Source organism: Moschus berezovskii, chromosome 1 (assembly GCF_049115385.1).
Source record: "Moschus berezovskii isolate FMDL1 chromosome 1, NW_MosBer_1.0, whole genome shotgun sequence".
NCBI lineage: Eukaryota > Metazoa > Chordata > Mammalia > Artiodactyla > Moschidae > Moschus > Moschus berezovskii.
In genome coordinates, this window is record NC_142460.1 from 84,702,867 (window position 1) to 84,720,314 (window position 17,448).

The following is a 17,448-nucleotide window of genomic DNA, read 5'->3' on the forward strand; positions in this document are numbered from 1 at the left end:
AGCACATTTTACCATTTAAACCTCATCATCACATACCACCACTGCTGCTACTGCTGCTAAGTCGCTTCAGTCGTGTCCGACTCTGTGTGACCCCACAGACGGCAGCCCACCAGGCTCCTCCGTCCCTGGAATTCTCCAGGCAAGAACACTGGAGTGGGTTGCCATTTCCTTCTCCAATGCATGAAAGTGAAAAGTGAAAGTGAAGTCACTCAGTCGCGTCCGACCCCCAGCGACCCCATGGACTGCAGCCTACCAGGCTCCTCCATCCATGGGATTTTCCAGGCAAGAGTACTGGAGTGGGGTGCTATTGACCTCTCCTATACTACCACTACCTCCCCCAAATTACTGTAAGGTAAGCAATATTATTATCCACATTTTGTGGATGGAACTAATATTGAAAGGGGAAGACTTGCTCAAAAGCCACACAGCTGTGCACTTTAGAGATCTGTCTCTCTCCAGAAAACATGATTTTCCTCTACACCTGCATATGATTAAACGCCGGCAGACTGGTCCAACTCTGACCTGTGATAAGGTGTTGTGGAGAAAGGGATGAGGAGGAAGGGATGAAGAGGGACCGTGCATCATGTAGGAGATGAGCATGGGATAGATGTGGCTACAAGTAAGCAGACTGACAACGACAGACCAGAAATATGTTAACAGACAGATATTTCAAATAAAATACAGTAGTTCGTTTCTTACTCATATTAACTTGTAGTCAACTTCGATGATAATTTTGGAAACTTTTACATAGCTTTTAATAAATATATGAGAATTCAGACTTTGGATGATTTATTACTTTCCTAAAGTCTTAACTTGAAAGAATCTCTTATTATTGAAATATAGAGGTTTTGTGACACATAACATTTCCAGCAGATATTTTTCAATGCCTATTTCCCTTAAAATCATGCCTATATATTTATGTATTTATTTCTTCCCTGTATATTCTACTCCCTGGCCTCGATCACAGCCTGTATTCCCATGAGTCATCCTCAAAGTAAAACTTCTGAAAGCCTGCTTATCACTCTCATAATTATGCAACAAACATGAGAGATTTAGGGTCTTTCCTCCACCATTTTTTCCCCTTCTCTTATGAGGAAATCAAGCCCTGCCAGTGCTGGCTCACTTCTCCTTTGTCTCAGGCAGGATACAGTCAGGCAATGCATTTTCATCAGGGCTCAGGTTCCATCATGCTCTAGAGAATTGGGGTTTAATGTAATTTATGGGTAGCCACTTCCAAGGGAGATCATGGAACCTCCAGTTTAATTGAGGTGATCTGGACGGTTCAGCATCTGTCAATGAGCAAGGAGAGAGTGCTGCCTGAATAGAAATAGAAATCACTTTGCACACCCTCCTGATTCTATATACACTTTCTTGGAAGCACCCAGCTGTGGTTTCTCTTACTGATTTTCTGCTACGGTTACTCTCGTTTTTCATCTTCTCATTACTCTCTTCTATTGTTTATCCAACACGTGTATGAGAAGAGGCGTAACTCCTTCCTGGAAGTGGGAGCCATCTGCTTCCAAAGCTAAGTCTTTCCCACACTGTCCCATAAAAGAACTAGTGCAAATAGATGGGACCTCACAAACTGAAAAGCAGCTCTTACTATGTCTGTAACATTAATTAATTAATTAATCCAACAGATATTTATCGAATATTTACTATATGCTAGACACTGTTCTAGGCATTGAAGATACAGCAGTCAATAAAGAAGATTATATTCCAGTAAGGGAGTAAAAGGAAGCAAAATTTAAAAATAAAATATATACTTTGGGCTTTCCTGCTGGCTCAAACGATAAAGAAACTGCCTGCAATGCAGCAAACCTGGAAGATCCCCTGGAGAAGGGAATGGCAACCCACTCCATTATTCTCGCATGGAGAATTCAATGGACAGAGGAGCCTGGTGGTAAAGAGTCCATGGGGTTGCAAAGAGTCAGACACAACTGAGTGATTAACACTTTCACTTTTTATTACTAGATAATAAGATATGGGGAATTCTTAAATTTTCTTTCATTAATTTTGTTAAAGGATATAAGTATCATTTTATGAAAAGACATTATTAATACGAAAAAGAGGGGGAAAAAACCCTTTGAAGGTATTATCTCAGTTGTGATATATATACAAAAAAGATTTTCATGACCCAGATAATCACAATGGTGTAATCACTCACCTAGAGCCAGACATCCTGGAATGTGAAGTCAAGTGGGCTTTAGGAAGCATCACTATGAACAAAGCTAGTGGAGGTGATGGAATTCCAGTGGAGCTATTTCAAATCCTGAAAGATGATGCTGTGAACGTGCTGCACTCAATATGTCAGCAAATTTGAAAAACTCAGCAGGGGCCACAGGACTGGAAAAGGCCAGTTTTCATTCCAATTCCAAAGAAAGGCAATGCCAAAGAATGCTCAAACTACCACACAATTACACTCATCTCACACACTAGTAAAGTCAAGCTCAAAATTCTCCAAGCCAGGCTTCAACAATACAGTAGAGGAACCAGAGGTTAAATTGCCAACATCCGTTGGATCATTGAAAAAATAAGAGAGTTCCAGAAAAACATATATTTCTGTTTTATTGACTATGCCAAAGACTTTGACTGTGTGGATCACAATAAACTGTGGAAAATTCTGAAGGAGATGGGAATACCAGACCACCTGACCGGTCTCTTGAGAAATCTATATGCAGGTCAGGAAGCAACAGTTAGAAATATACATGAAACAACAGCCTGGTTCCAAATAGGGAAAGGAGTACGTCAAGTCTTATCTTGTCACCCTGCTTATTTAACTTATATGCAGAGTACATCATGAGGAACACTGGGCTGGAAGAAGCCCAAGCTGGAATCAAGATTGCCTGGAGAAATATCAATAACCTCAGATACGCAGATGATACCACCCTTATAGCAGAAAGTGAAGAACTAAAGAGCCTCTTGTTGAAAGTGAAAGAGGAGAATGAAAAAGTTGGCTTAAAGTTCAACATTCAGAGAACTAAGATCATGGCATCCAGTCCCATCACTTCATGGCAAATAGATTGGAAACAGTGGAAAGAGTGGCAGACTTTATTTTTGGGGAGCTCCAAAATCACTGCAGATGCTGATTGCAGCCATGAAATTAAAAGACACTTACTCCTTGGAAGGAAAGTTATGACCAACCTAGACAGCATATTAAAAATCAGAGACATTACTTTGCCAACAAATGTCCATCTAGTCAAGGCTATGGTTTTTCCAGTAGTCATGTATGGATGTGAGAGTTGGACTACAAAGAAAGCTGAGCACCGAAGAATTGATGCTTTTGAACTACGGTGATGGAGAAGACTCTTGAGAGTCCTTTGGACTACAAGGAGATTGAGCCAGTCAATCCTAAAGGAAATCAGCCCTGAATATTCATTGGAAGGACTGATGTTGAAGCTGAAACTCCAATATTTTGGCCACCTGATGTGAAGAGTTGACTCATCTGAAAAGACCCTGATGTTGGGAAAGATGAGGGCAGGAGGAGAAGGGGACAACAGAGGATGAGATGGTTGAATGGCATCACCGACTCAATGAACATGAGTTTGGGTAAACTCCGGGAGCTGGTGATGGACAGGGAGGCCTGGCATGCAGCAGTCCATGATGTCACAAAGAGTTGGACACGACTGAGCGACTGAAATGAACTGTGATATAGGGCAGGACATTTAGTAGAATTTTTTTTAATTTGGGTAAAAGAATGAGGGACTCAATTTGGTTTTGCCAAATTGGTGCTTGCCATCTGCCCGTAAGAGGAAAAAGTTGTTAGTCATTAGCCACTGTAGCCATTGGCCTTCAACATCCACTGCAAGGAGTTCAGGGTGGAGGCACTCAGTGCTCTGGGAAGAACTGGCAGAACTGGCCTTCAAATAGATATTTTCAGGAGAAGATTTTATGAACCCAAATTCTTGCATCTCGTCATATCTAGAGCAGCCTAATCATCTTTAATACTAGGTAAGCATCATTCCCAATACAGATAAATGTGTAGATAGATGGGTGAGAGACGGACAGTTAGGTCAATAAAGGCAGAAATAATTTCATAAAAATGGTATCATACTAAAATATGCTATTTTTAGTTTTTAGTTTTAAAATGAAAATAAAAAGATAAAACTGAAGGAATGAGAAATTTGCATAAATATCTAATATTAAAGATAAGATACATTTTTCCAAAAAGATAAAACCAAATTTCAGAAAGAAATAACAGCAGAAACATTAAGAAGTTGAAGTCATTATGGTTTGTCTGAACTAGATGTGTCAAATTTAGTCAATATTGATTGATTGCTTGTTCTGAAAAATGAGAAAATTAGCATTCCCACCCACCTCCACTGCCCCTTCTCCAGATTTTTATTATGTTATTTTAATATATCAAGTTACATATCATTTACCTTCTGTTCGGAAATATATTACCAGTTTCCTCTTCGTTCTGTTAATGCAAACTCAGTATTTACACCAATATCTTTACCACAACATTTCTATTCTGAGCTTTTTAAAAAATTTATATTTTAGTTGGCTATATTTCATCAAGTACTTTTTAAAAAATGATACAGTCCCTGAGTTCTTATATATTTAGTTTGTCTACCTAATCCTTTTATACTCAAACGAAACCTTGAATGGTTTAAAATGTACAAACCACACTCCCCACCCCCACAATCTGATATTCTTCATTTTTCCCCCTTTATTCCTTCCTTCCTTTTCGTCCTCATACACAACTTGCATTTTTTTCAGATCTTGAGGCTTAAAGACAATTTCTTTATCACCAAAGATGATCTATTAGAATTGATGGACATTATGTTAGAACAAATGCAAATTATAAACAGAGCTTCCCCACGTTAAGTATGAGCAAGATGAAAATATTTTTACATGGAAACTATCTAAATACATCATAATACTAAAAGTGAAAGAAATGGATAGAAAAAGAAAGATAAAGAACACAATATGGAAGACATCATGACTCAAAGAATAAGTGGTGAAGTTAGTAACATCTACAAAATATGTTTCTGTTATCCTTTACCACGAGGCAGTTTTCCTACATTTGTGATGCATGACCCTAAAACTAGGACATGGTTTAAAAATGCAAAACAGTCTAATCATTTTTCCACTCTGTTTGTAGATGTTGCAAAATTTGGTGAAAATACAGCTGTCCCCCTGCCTTCCTGGCCTTCCATAGTCAGAGATGAGAGCTGTTTTCATTTCAGTCACCAGCCCTGAAGGACTTCATGATCCCCCCAAACCTCCAGGTGTCCTGCCTCAATTTGCTAGAAAAGAGACAGAATGTGCTCGTGCAAAGAGGGCTACAGCCAGGCCAGACGTCAGAAGCAAAGTGAACACAATGTGTGAACTGAAAGCCTGGCCAAAGCCCTCCACTCTGGTGATACCCAGTCCAGGAAGCTTTATCAGTGCTATGGCCAGAATTTGCTATGACTGGCTAGTGTCTGAGATACCCTGATTTTTAAGCAATTATTATACATTTTGAATATTCCCTTGTATTAATTTTTCTACTGCTTTGTAACAAATTACCACAAACTTAACATCTTAAAACAATATCCATTTGTTAACTGTCCTGGTTCTATAGATGAGAAGGTGAGCTCAAATGAGTTCTTTGCTCAGAGTCTCACAAGTTTTAAATCAAAAGTTTCAGTCAGGCTCAGCTCTCATCTGAAGCTCTGGATTCTCTCCCAACCTCATTTGGGTTATTGGCAAAATTCAGCTTCTTGGGGTACAGGGCTGTGGTTTGCATTTTCTTACTGGCTGTCTGACAGGGGATGCTCCCAGGTCCCAGAGGTCACCTCCAGATCCCAACTGCATGACCCTCTCATAACACAGTAGTTTACTTCCTTAAAGAGAGCAGGAGGATCTCTAGTAGAAATATATTTCTAGCTCTACCTCTACTAGAAAAACTATATAGAAAATTTCTATACAGTCTTATATAAGGTAATATAATCACAGGACTGACTATTCTATCACATTCAGAGACCTATGCTAAAGGAGAGAGGAACGTACAAGGCACATGCAAGACTGAGGGGTCATCTTAGAGGACATCTCAGAATTCTGCCAACCATGCTCTCTACTACGTTGTTTGCTTTGGGTCCTTACCTGCCTAGACTTCATTCACACCACTCATGTTTAGCTGGATTCCTCTGTGTGATCTTTCTCTAATCAGCTCTGTTCTGTAGACTGACCACTCACAGGCATAAGTGTAACATTAATTGACACATATTTTGAGGAAACAAATTTGTGTTTAAAAACAATATAAAACATTTTGAGGAAAGACAAAAGAAAATGAGATGATATATAAAAATGAATACCACCACACACTAACTATGATGGCTATATTTTTAAAAGAAAGAAAATAATAATAAGTGTTGGTGAGAATGTGGAGAAATTAGAACCTTTGAACATTGCTGCTGCTGCTGCTAAGTCGCTTCAGTCGTGTCCGACTCTGTGCGACCCCATAGATGGCAGCCCACCAGGCTCCCCTGTCCCCGGGATTCTCCAGGCAAGAACACTGGAGTGGGCTGCCATTTCCTTCTCCAATGTGTGAAAGTGAAATCGCTCAGTCGTGTCCGACTCTTAGTGACCCCATGTACTGCAGCCTACCAGGTTCCTCTGTCCATTGGATTCTCCAGGCAAGAGTACTGGAGTGGGGTGCCATTGCCTTCTCCTGAACATTGCTAGTGGGAAGGTAAAATGGTTTAGCCACTGTGGAAAACAGCTTGGGAGTAGAGTTCCTCAAAAAGTTGAAAATAGATTTACCATGACTCAGCATTCTATCCATAGGTATATACTCAAACGAATGGAAAGTTGATACTCAGGCAAATACATGTATACCCATGTACAGCAGCACTATTCACACAAGCAAAAAGAAACACCTGAAATGTCCATCAACAGAAGAATGGATAACAAACATGTAACAGGATACTATTCAGCCATAACAAAGAACAAAGAACTGATAAATGCTACAACATGGATGAATTTCAAAAACATGCTAAAGAGAGAAGCCAATCACCAGAGACCAAATATTATATTGTATTATTTCATCTATAGGAAATATCCAAAAATGGAAAATCCATACAAACAGAAAGCACAGATTGTTGGTTGCCAGGGGCTAGAGAGCAACTGCTTAATGGATACAGGAATTCCCTTTTAAGTGATGAAAATATTTCAGAACTAGATGGAAGTAGTGGTTCCACAACGTTGTGAATGTACTAAATACCACTGAATCATCCATTTTAAAATGGTTATCTTTGTGTGCGGGCTCAGTCATGTCTGATTCATTGAGATTCCATGGACTATAGCCTGCCAGGCTCCTCTGAAGTGTGAAAGTGAAAGTTGCTCAGCCGTGTTCAACTCTTTGTGACCCCAGGAACTATACAGTCCACGGAATTCTCCAGGCCATAATACTGGAGTGAGTAGCCTTTCCCTTCTCCAGGGGATCTTCCCAACCCAGGGTTCAAACCCAGGTCACCCACCTTACAGGCAGATTCTTTACCAGCTGAGCCACAAGGGAAGCCCAAGAATACTGGAGTGGGTAGTCTATCACTTCTCCAATGGATCTTCCTGATCCAGGAATCGAACCAGGGTCTCCTGCATTGCAGGTGGATTCTTGACCAACTGAACTATCAGGGAAGCCCAAAATGTAACAGAAGTTCTCTTAATTTGAGAAAGGATATATCACCAATAGATGTCTTGGTGGTGGTTTAGTTGCTGAGTTATGTCCAACTCTTGCAACCCCGTGGACTGTAGCCTGCCAGGCTCCTTTGTCCATGGGAATCTCAAGGCAAGAACACTAGAGTAGGTTGCCATTTCTTTCTCCAGGGGATCTTCCTGACTGAGGGATTGAAACGCCATCTCCAACATCTCCTGCGTTGAAAGTAGATTCTTTACCACTGAGCCACCAGGGAAGCCCATTTAATGGTTAATTTTATGTTATCTGAATTCCATCTCAATTTAAAAACAAATGAAAAATAAAGATAAAACCCAAAAAAGAAATATCCATCGAGGCAGAAAACATTAATGAAGACGTTCTTCACAATTTTTACACTGCTTGTTTTCTGGTGTTCCTGTTTCTAATCAAGCCTGAAAAGAAGCAGAGTCATATAGATGAAAGGAACACAAAGATGAAGTGTTCGCTCATCCCTTCCTTCTCCAAGATGAATGGTGAGAGAAATTCTTTGAGTCATTTGAGCCTATATTGCAATAGATCTAAATATGAACATTTTACACTTCCTGTTTTAATATGAGGCACTATGAGCAAAGTCCAAGAACACGCAAGAAGAAGAGAACCACAGCTGTGTTTAAAAAAATAGACTCAAGAAAAGAGCAAAAATAGAAATAAAGAACAACTGAAATTTGAGAAAAGACAACTAGCTGTGCCTAAGAGTGGCACTTCTGTTACTCTCATAGCCTAGATACGCAAATGACACCACCCTTATGGCAGAAGGTGAAGAGGAACTCAAAAGCCTCTTGATGAAAGTGAAAGAGGAGAGTGAAAAGGTTAGCTTGAAGCTCAACATTCAGAAAATGAAGATCATGGCATCTGGTCCCATCACTTCATGGGAAATAGATGGGGAAACAGTGGAAACAGTGTCAGACTTTATTTTTGTGGGCTCCAAAATCACTGCAGATGCTGATTGCAGCCACGAAATTAAAAGACGCTTACTCCTTGGAAGGAAAGTTATGACCAACCTAGATAGCATATTAAAAAGCAGAGACATTACTTTGCCAACCAAGGTCCGTCTAGTCAAGGCTATGGTTTTTCCCGTGGTCATGTATGGATGTGAGAGTTGGACTATGAAGAAAGCTGATAGCCGAAGAATTGATGTTTTTGAACTGTGGTGCTGGAGAAGACTCTTGAGAGTCCCTTGGACTGCAAGGAGATCAAAACAGTCCATTTTAAAGGAGATCAATCCTGGGTGTTCATTGGAAAGACTGATGCTAAAGCTGAAACTGCAATACTTTGGCCACCTCATGCGACAAGTTGACTCACTGGAAAAGACTCTGATGCTAGGAGGGATTGCGGGGGCAGGAGAAGGGGACGACGGAGAATGAGATGGCTGGATGGCATCACCGACTCTGTGGACATGAGTTTGAGTGAACTCCGGGAGCTGGTGATGGACAGGGAGGCCTGGCGTGCTGTGATTCATGGGGTCGCGGAGAGTCGGACACGACTGAGCGACTGAACTGAACTGAACTGAATATGCGGATAGAGGTGATCTGTGCCTACTAACATGTATATTTCTATTTTCATGCCACTTTTTAATGGGGGAAAATGAAATTATGTTGGCTAGAGATACCTCTTTTTATTTTTGCTGACATCTCTAATCCACTTTTATATATTTATTTAAGTCTAGTTCAGTTCAGTCACTCAGTCCTGTTCGACTCTTTGTGACCCTATTGCCTGCAGCATGCCAGGCTTCCCTGTCCTTCCCCAATTCCCAGAGCTTGCTTAAACTCATATCTATCTAGCAGGTGATGCCATCCAACCATCTCATCCTCTGTTGTCCCCTTTTCCTCCTGGCTTCAATCTTTCCCAGAATTAGGGTCTCTTCTAAGGAGTCAGTTCTTCGCATGTTTATTTGGATTTCCTTTAATCAGATAAGGAATGAGCATTTTAAAGAATCAAAATGGAAATGATGTCCACCAAAATCCTGTTTTGGCAATGTCACACCTATATCTACACATCAGAGTTTGAAAAAAACTGCAGTGATTTATTCTAGTAATCGTACTGCATTTCACATAGGCCAAGGAATTCCTTAGAACCACCACAGAGGACGATGAGGTGAAGAACAAAAAAAGCATTCTAGTTTCAGAGTTCCAGCCCGGCTCCATCACTCTCGCGTCTGCCACAGCAGCTCCACTTTGGATCTGTCCTATATAGCATGCTTCCTAATAAGAGGTAACCTGAAAAGGGATTTCAAAAATTTGATAGGCACTTTACAAAAATGAGTGGAAATATAAAAATGTGAATATTGGTGACAAGACGTTATTCTCATAAAATTAATAATACTGACACAAATACAGAACTTATGAGATATGCTTCTTTTTTCTTTTCAATGTATAAAACAATGAAAATATTTCCATGAAAACCATGCCTGGAAGACAAGGTGAAATTACCAATTTTATATTTTGTAACTCAGAGAACCAAACTCAACCATGAAATACCCGTTTGTTGTTCAACTCAAGCTCATTAGACCTTCAAACATATTCTCAGAAATATATTATGCACAAAACTAAAGGACTACGTGCATGTTTCTCAGCGAGAAGGCGAGAAAGCATAATCCTTTAATTTGGCCTCAGTCATCTGACTTACACAGTGAACACTATTATACTTCTCATGTCAGTCACACTAATAGGAAGCCGAGAGCCTAAGAAGAGCCTTACCTCATAACACAGGCCTTTCCTACTCAGCCCCAGAATAAACTTGAACTATCTTGAGTTATCTCCTAAATACCATAGAGCCTTTTAAGGCAAGAACCATTGCCTCCGTGTTTGGATCTCCCTCAAGTGTTAAGCACAAGCCTGATTCTAAATGAATGACCATGAAACTCCGTGGATTATGTGCTGATGTCAGTGATCCCAATCACAATGGCCATCATGATGAAAAGTACAAATACGAAGGAGGACTCTCACCACCAACTTGAATAGAGCAAAAATGCTGAATATGTATGAAAGCCCAAACTGACATCAGCAGGAAACCCACAAACTCTAGCAGAAAATAAATCTCTCTGAAAGAACAAACATGTGATGCTACTAGGATTAAAAACTTTATCCCTAAAATTCCCAAAGCAGTCACAAATAATACAATTGACCAAGTACTGAAAGGGCAATTTGCTGCTGAGAGTAAGGATTTAGAACTGGAGAGGAACTCTGGCCAGATTTAAATAATGGCAGAAGGATCAGAAATAAGAGAAAGTAAGGGATCAATCGATCGGATGGCGTGTTGATCCATAAAGCAGAGTAGAAAAAATGCCAACAGCTAACTTTGAGTCCAGTTATTAAAAAAAAGATTCAGTTCAACATTTCATGTTTTCAAGGTTATTCTGAAAAGTATACAAGGTTATTTCAGGCATATAGTTTTTTAACTAGGGAACATGGCTTTAAAAGTTGGGTAGAGGGTTTGGTCTTCATTAATATTCAATTTCAAGTAGGTTCAAATTTCCCTACGGTTGATCTCTGAATTACAAAATATCCATGTTTTGTGCATTTCCCTACGGTTGCTCTTTGAATTACAAAATGGACATGTGTTTACATATATATATATATATTTTTTTTTTAGAAATGTGTTTTGGGAAAAATTTCTGTTTGAGAAGTTGTGAGTCTAGACACAAATATACATGTATTATTATATGACAAATTTTATAAAATGTTCCCCCAGGTATTTCCACTAAATTTCTAAATGTGGAGTCAAGGTAATAATTAATAAGAGCTGTATGGTAAGCCAGTACCAAATCAGAATCTTAATGACAAAAGTCCTTTTTATCTCTACTTTTAGAGCTCTTACTATGGGCCAAAGTGGTGGCGGTAAACTCTTTTAAACGAATTATATAATCATCACAATGACACAAGGAAGTATACAACTATTATTCTCATGTTACAGATAAGATATGTAGGTTTAAAATAACTTGCCAATCATTGGCTAACTAGATGGCAAATCTGAAGTGGGACCCAGGTTTTGTCATTTAAGAATTCACACTTCTAACCACTAGACTATCCTAGACTGTATCCTAGACTATATCTAAGGGAATATCATCACTGACACCAGGAGAATATATCCGCTGCTGCTGCTAACTCACGTCAGTCGTGTCCGACTCTGTGCAACCCCATCCATAGACGGCAGCACACCAGGCTCCCGTCCCTGGAATTCTCCAGGCAAGAACACTGGAGTGGGTTGCCACTGCCTTCTCCAGTGCATGAAAGTGAAAAGTGAAAGTGAAGTCGCTCAGTCATGTCCGACTCTTTGCGACCCCATGGACTGCAGCCTATGAGGCTCCTCCATCCATGGGATTTCCCAGGCTATTATTTTAATTTTAAAAATATTTTTCTTTAGTGATAGAATTTTAAAGGCCTCATGTATTAAGTTCAATTTTATCATGTCTTGATACTTTCTTTCTTTAAGCACAAAATCTTCCTTTTATCACAAAAAGGCAGTGGGAAATGTAGAAATCCCCAAGTGTAAATCCATCCTACAAAAGAATTTTCAAGCCTCGTAACTTAGTCACTGAGCCTACATGATTTGGACACTCAAATCTCACCCTCCCCCAACTCCTTAACTCTCACATCCTATAGTTTTTATTTTCCTTCAAAATCCAGGACTCAATTGCTGCTTCATGACTTTGTATGGAACTGCAGTGCTAGGTTTTTGACCCTCCTAGAACTTACAAGATAGGTGGGCTAGAGTCTCTTTCTGTGACAATCTCATTCATTGTGACTTCTACTTGGAGTGATGTCCCTAAGGTAGCAACCTGGTCCTCCCTCCTTCTATAGCCATTGCCTCTTTAGATTTCGCTTTTAACAAGAGTTCTTTCCCCCAGTCCCATTAAATGCCCTCTGTGACTTCAATTCCAGAGAGCTGTCTATAATCAACACTCCTCCCTCATTTTATTTTGCTTACCTCTCACAATTCTTATAGCGTATGTCATGGATCACAGAGGATGCTATACTGCTCTGACTGTCGGTTCTTGAATGGCATAGTGACTGCAAGTGAGATCGACCAGACTCTTTTTTCTGCCATGATAAAGCTCCATGGTTATAGTGGAGCTCACCTACTGTCAGCTCACTGCTTTTCTTCTAGAGACAGGCTCTCACATCAAAATGTCCTGAGCAGTCCTTGGAGCCCTCAGGCATGGGCTGCTCCTGTGCCGCCTCACCCTGCAGACCTGGCTCTCATCTTCTTGCCCATTGTGTGTGTTAGTCTCTCTGTCTTGTCCAACTCTTTGTGACCCCATGGGCTGTAGCGTGTCAGGCTCGTCCTTCCGTGGAATTCTCCAGGCAAGAATACTGGAGCGGGTTGCCATTTCCTTCTCTGGGGGATCTTGCTGACTCAGGGATCGAACCCTGGTCTCCTGCATTGCAGGCAGATTCTTTACCACCTGAGCCAACAGGGAAGCCCTTTTGCCTATTAGTGACTTTCTTTCAGATCTTAAAGTCCAGCACTTACCTACAGATGGACATTCTATGGCCCGTACACTGAGACTGTGGGCACTAAACCACTTTTCTTTTTCCCCTATTTTCTTACCTTTGGTCTCTTAACTAGAGTCATTGTTTTCAGATTCCTTCCTCACCCTCAGGGGTTACAGGTGCACAAGCCTTCCTCACTCACCCTGCCAAAGCTGTGGAAATACACCCCTCCCAGCCCTCACCCTCCCCACTACAAAACTCTTTGAAACAGGACTGAACAGCATTGAGAACTTTCTGCACTCTGAGTTCTGACTTTCTTTGCCCAGCCATCTTAAAAATCAGATGAAATGGGAATCCGGACTCCAGGTTAGGCACACAAATAAATTGAATGGGACTACTCAAATAATAAGCATCTTCTTTGGAAGGAGGAATGATTTGAGCTATGCGTTCTCTCAGATTTATGTAATTTACACTGCCACCTACATTAGAAATATCTCTCTTCTAGTAATTAAGACACACCATATACACATACACACATATATAAAATATATTGTGTTGGCCAAAAAGCTCATTCAGGTCATTCCATCTTACAAAAAACCCAAATGTAATTTTTGGCCAACTCAGGATTATATAATTAACAATCCATCTGTAGAATCACACTCAAGAGATACAGAAGACTCAGAAGTCTATGCTCCCATCCTACCTCTGCCCCTTCCTAGCCCTAATCCCTTAAGCAGGTTATGTAATATTTCAGAGCCTCAGTTTCCTCATCTGTAAAATGAGACTGATAAGGGTGCTACCTCAGAGTTAAATAAAATAATGTAAGCAAGTGTATGGCCTGTATTAGGGGTTCTAAAAGTGTCAGCAATTTTTATAATGTGTGTATCCTAGAGTTTGAGTCTTTTTGCCACTCTCCAATGCCTGAAAGACAGTTAAGAAGTCTTCCAAACAGTTGCTTTATGATTATAGGGCTCTCGTTACAAACAATCTAGAAATTCACAAAGAAACTCAGCAGCAGAATATGATCAATTTTACATATTAAGCAGCCTTTCTGACAATTCAGCAATTAAAGTGCTCCTAAAGGGGGAGAAGGGGTATGAAAAGAGAAAAAAAAAAAATCCCTTGGAAATAACGATTTCATCTTTTGTTCTGGCCTGTTTCAGGGTAAAAGAAATGCCAATTCAGAAAGTCCCTGGAGCTAAGCAAATTCTCTCCCATCAGCTCCTGGGCTGTGTCAGCAAAGCCAGGCCTGCCAGCAGGACATGGGGCTCAGGAATCTCCCCAAGGCTCTCTCCCTCTGGTGTCATCGCCCTGTTGTCCTTCTCAAGGCCACAGAGGGCATCGGGACCACTGCCAGGCCCTGCTTACCTTGACAAGAAAGTACAGGCAGGCTTTTATGCCCAAACTGGAGGGAGAAGGGGAGAGTTTCCTCCTCCCCTTGTTCTCTCCCTCCCTTGCTCCCTCTGGATAGTAAACTTACGGGGGTTTCAGCTACTTTATCGTCTCATTTGCTTTCTGATCTGATCCTGGGCTGCCATGTGGCTGATCAAAGGCAGATGTGAGCTCTCATCTTCACAAAGAAGTCCCTATATTCAAACAAACATGTTAATTTATCCGGCTCCTCGCCTGCAGTTACCTTGCTTTGCCCCCTCCTGCCATTTCTCAGTATATTCTTTCACTCCTAATGCCCTCTCCCGCAATTCACACTTTCTTTCCCCTCTCTTTGTATGACCTTTGGATTCTCATTTGTCTTTAAAAATCTCTTCCTTTTCCAGTTCACATTGTCAGAGGTTAAAATAATAAAATTGCTTTTTACCCCCATCTCACGGTCCTCATACTTGAAGAAAAAAGAAATTATAGTTTTGTTTTGTTTTTTAAAACATGAGACATTCTCTTATTTTCAGCAGCCTAATTTGTTTTTAATGGTGGCAAACATTATCTATGGTGAAGGACAAGGAAACCTGGTGTGTTGCGGTCCATGGGGTCGCAAAGAGTCAGACAGGACTAAGCCACTGAACAACAACATTATCGAATTTCAGCTTTGTTTCCTTCTTGCCGGACTTGCCCTTTCCTTCCATCTTCCCTGACTCTCCCCTCTCTCCTTGTCTGCCCCTTCCATTCAGGATGTGTCCATCTACCATATCCTTCCCTGCCTTCTGAGAGACAGTCACCCTTTCTGCATTCTCTCCAAATTCTGCTGCCTCCCTCTCTGCTGACCTTCTGCTAAGTTGCTACTTTCAAGGTTTTGAAACTCAGTAAATCCTTGATAGTTTGCCCTAATTTAGAGAGAAGGTCAATCAGAAATAATAAGCCTGAAAAACAGAATGTTTCATAAAAAATCTTCCAGTTGAAGGATATTAAGTGAACACAGTATGATTGTTGACAAAGAATGAAGAAAGCTATTCACAGAACTACCAATAACAATTTACTGAGTTCTCAGGGCTATGAGTGATTCAGAGATGAACAAGGCTTGATCCCTGCCCTCAAGTATTTTAAATATAGTACAGAAAATACAGTGTGCTTGTACATGACCTTAATAAAGTCAAAGTGTGTGAGAAGCTGATTTATCTGCCAGACATTACCCCCTACACCATGGTTAGAGCTTCAGAAAACTCAAAAGTGAATCCCACATGGTCTTCACCCTCAAGGCACTTAGACTCTAGCAGAAGATCAGTCTGTATTTAAATGATTACCGTGAGAAGTCAAAAATCAACAAACAAAACCCTTAAGGTAGTGGACAATGACCAGTTGCTAAGGCAAAGTGATCAACGTAAGCCTAAAGACAAGGAAGGTGTCAGGGCAGAGAAGCCATTGAAGCTGGGTCTTGAAAGATGACTTGGCAGAGAGGTCAAAGCTATAGAAGGGTTTGTCTTTGTCTCCATTCAGTCCACTGTAAGACACCACAGGAGTCCCTGGTGGAGGATTCTATCTCTGCTGAGAGGTGATGCGATGACTAATTAGCAGTGTCTCCTTTGAACCCAAGCAAAGGAAGCAGAGTTATGGATGCCCACACATGACTTCCTGCACTCAGGATCAGCACTGCACAACAAGGCTCAGATGGAAAAGTAACTGGGACGTAAAGGGGGAAATGAGTGGCCCAAAGTTGCTGTTGGGTAGGTTGTGAGAGAGATCGAAGAGGTGGGACTGAGATGGCAAGTACCATGTTGTGGAGGGCCCTGAACACCACACGTAGAAGTGGAACATACAAGATGTTTGAGCAGAGGGGCATAGAATCACATTTATGCCAGGTCTATGGAAGAGGGGAAATATTAGATGAAGAGAAACCACTTAGGAGGCCATTGTAATAACTCAGTAACTTATTTTAATGAGTGTGATGGAAATGAAAAGAGGGATTTGATTCAAGCAATAAATCTATGGTAGAATCTGCAGAAGAAGGAAAGAGGAGTTAGAAAGGAAACATTACTTAAAACAATGATGATGTCCTATAACCAGAAAGAGAAGACAGGAGAGAAGGTAACAGGTTTGGTTTTATTCACATTGATTTTGTGATATTGGTGAATATAGTAGCAATAGTGAGAAGAAAGCATAGAACATGAAGAGGCCATTTAAATACAGCTTTGGAGCAAAATTATATAAAGTCGGGAGGTGAAAAACTGTACCTTCATTCAGTAAATATTTATTGAGCACCTGCTATAAACCTGTGAGATGAAGCACAGCATAGAAAGTATACCCTAGAAATCAAGGTACTGTTTACATATTTTAATGGCTAAAAAAGATGACAGAGGATGAGATGGTTGGATGGCACCACTGACTCAATGGACATGAGTTTGAGCAAGCTCTAGGAGACGGTGAAGCAAGGGAAGCCTGGCGTGCTGCAGTCCATGCTGTTGCAAAGAATTCCACACGACTGAGCGACTGGAAAACAATAGGGCTTGAAGTGAGCAGAAAAAGTTGCCAATGATTCACCGTGGGTAAATTGATTCTAGCAGAATTGAAACCTCCTCAATACATTCCAGAGGCTGTAAAAAACAAAACTAAGTGGGAGAAAGTAAGGAGTAAAAATGGAGAAGCCACAAAGGTTTTACAGAATCCAGCAATTCATTAACAAATAGATAAGAATCAGTTGTGCTTAGCAAATGTATTATTTACAGGCAAATACTGCTGCTAATTGTCTTCACTCCCAAGTAGGCTAAAGAGAAGGTTTCTAATGCTGGAGAGAGCAAGGGGGACCTGGTTTTGTAATTACTCTGCCACTTAGCAATATTCCTTGGGTCAGTTACTTAATATCTCTGAGTCTCAGATTCTTCTCTGCAAGAATGAAAATATTTCCTTCACTGTGTTATTGTGAGGTTTCAATAAAATTAATGTGAGTCA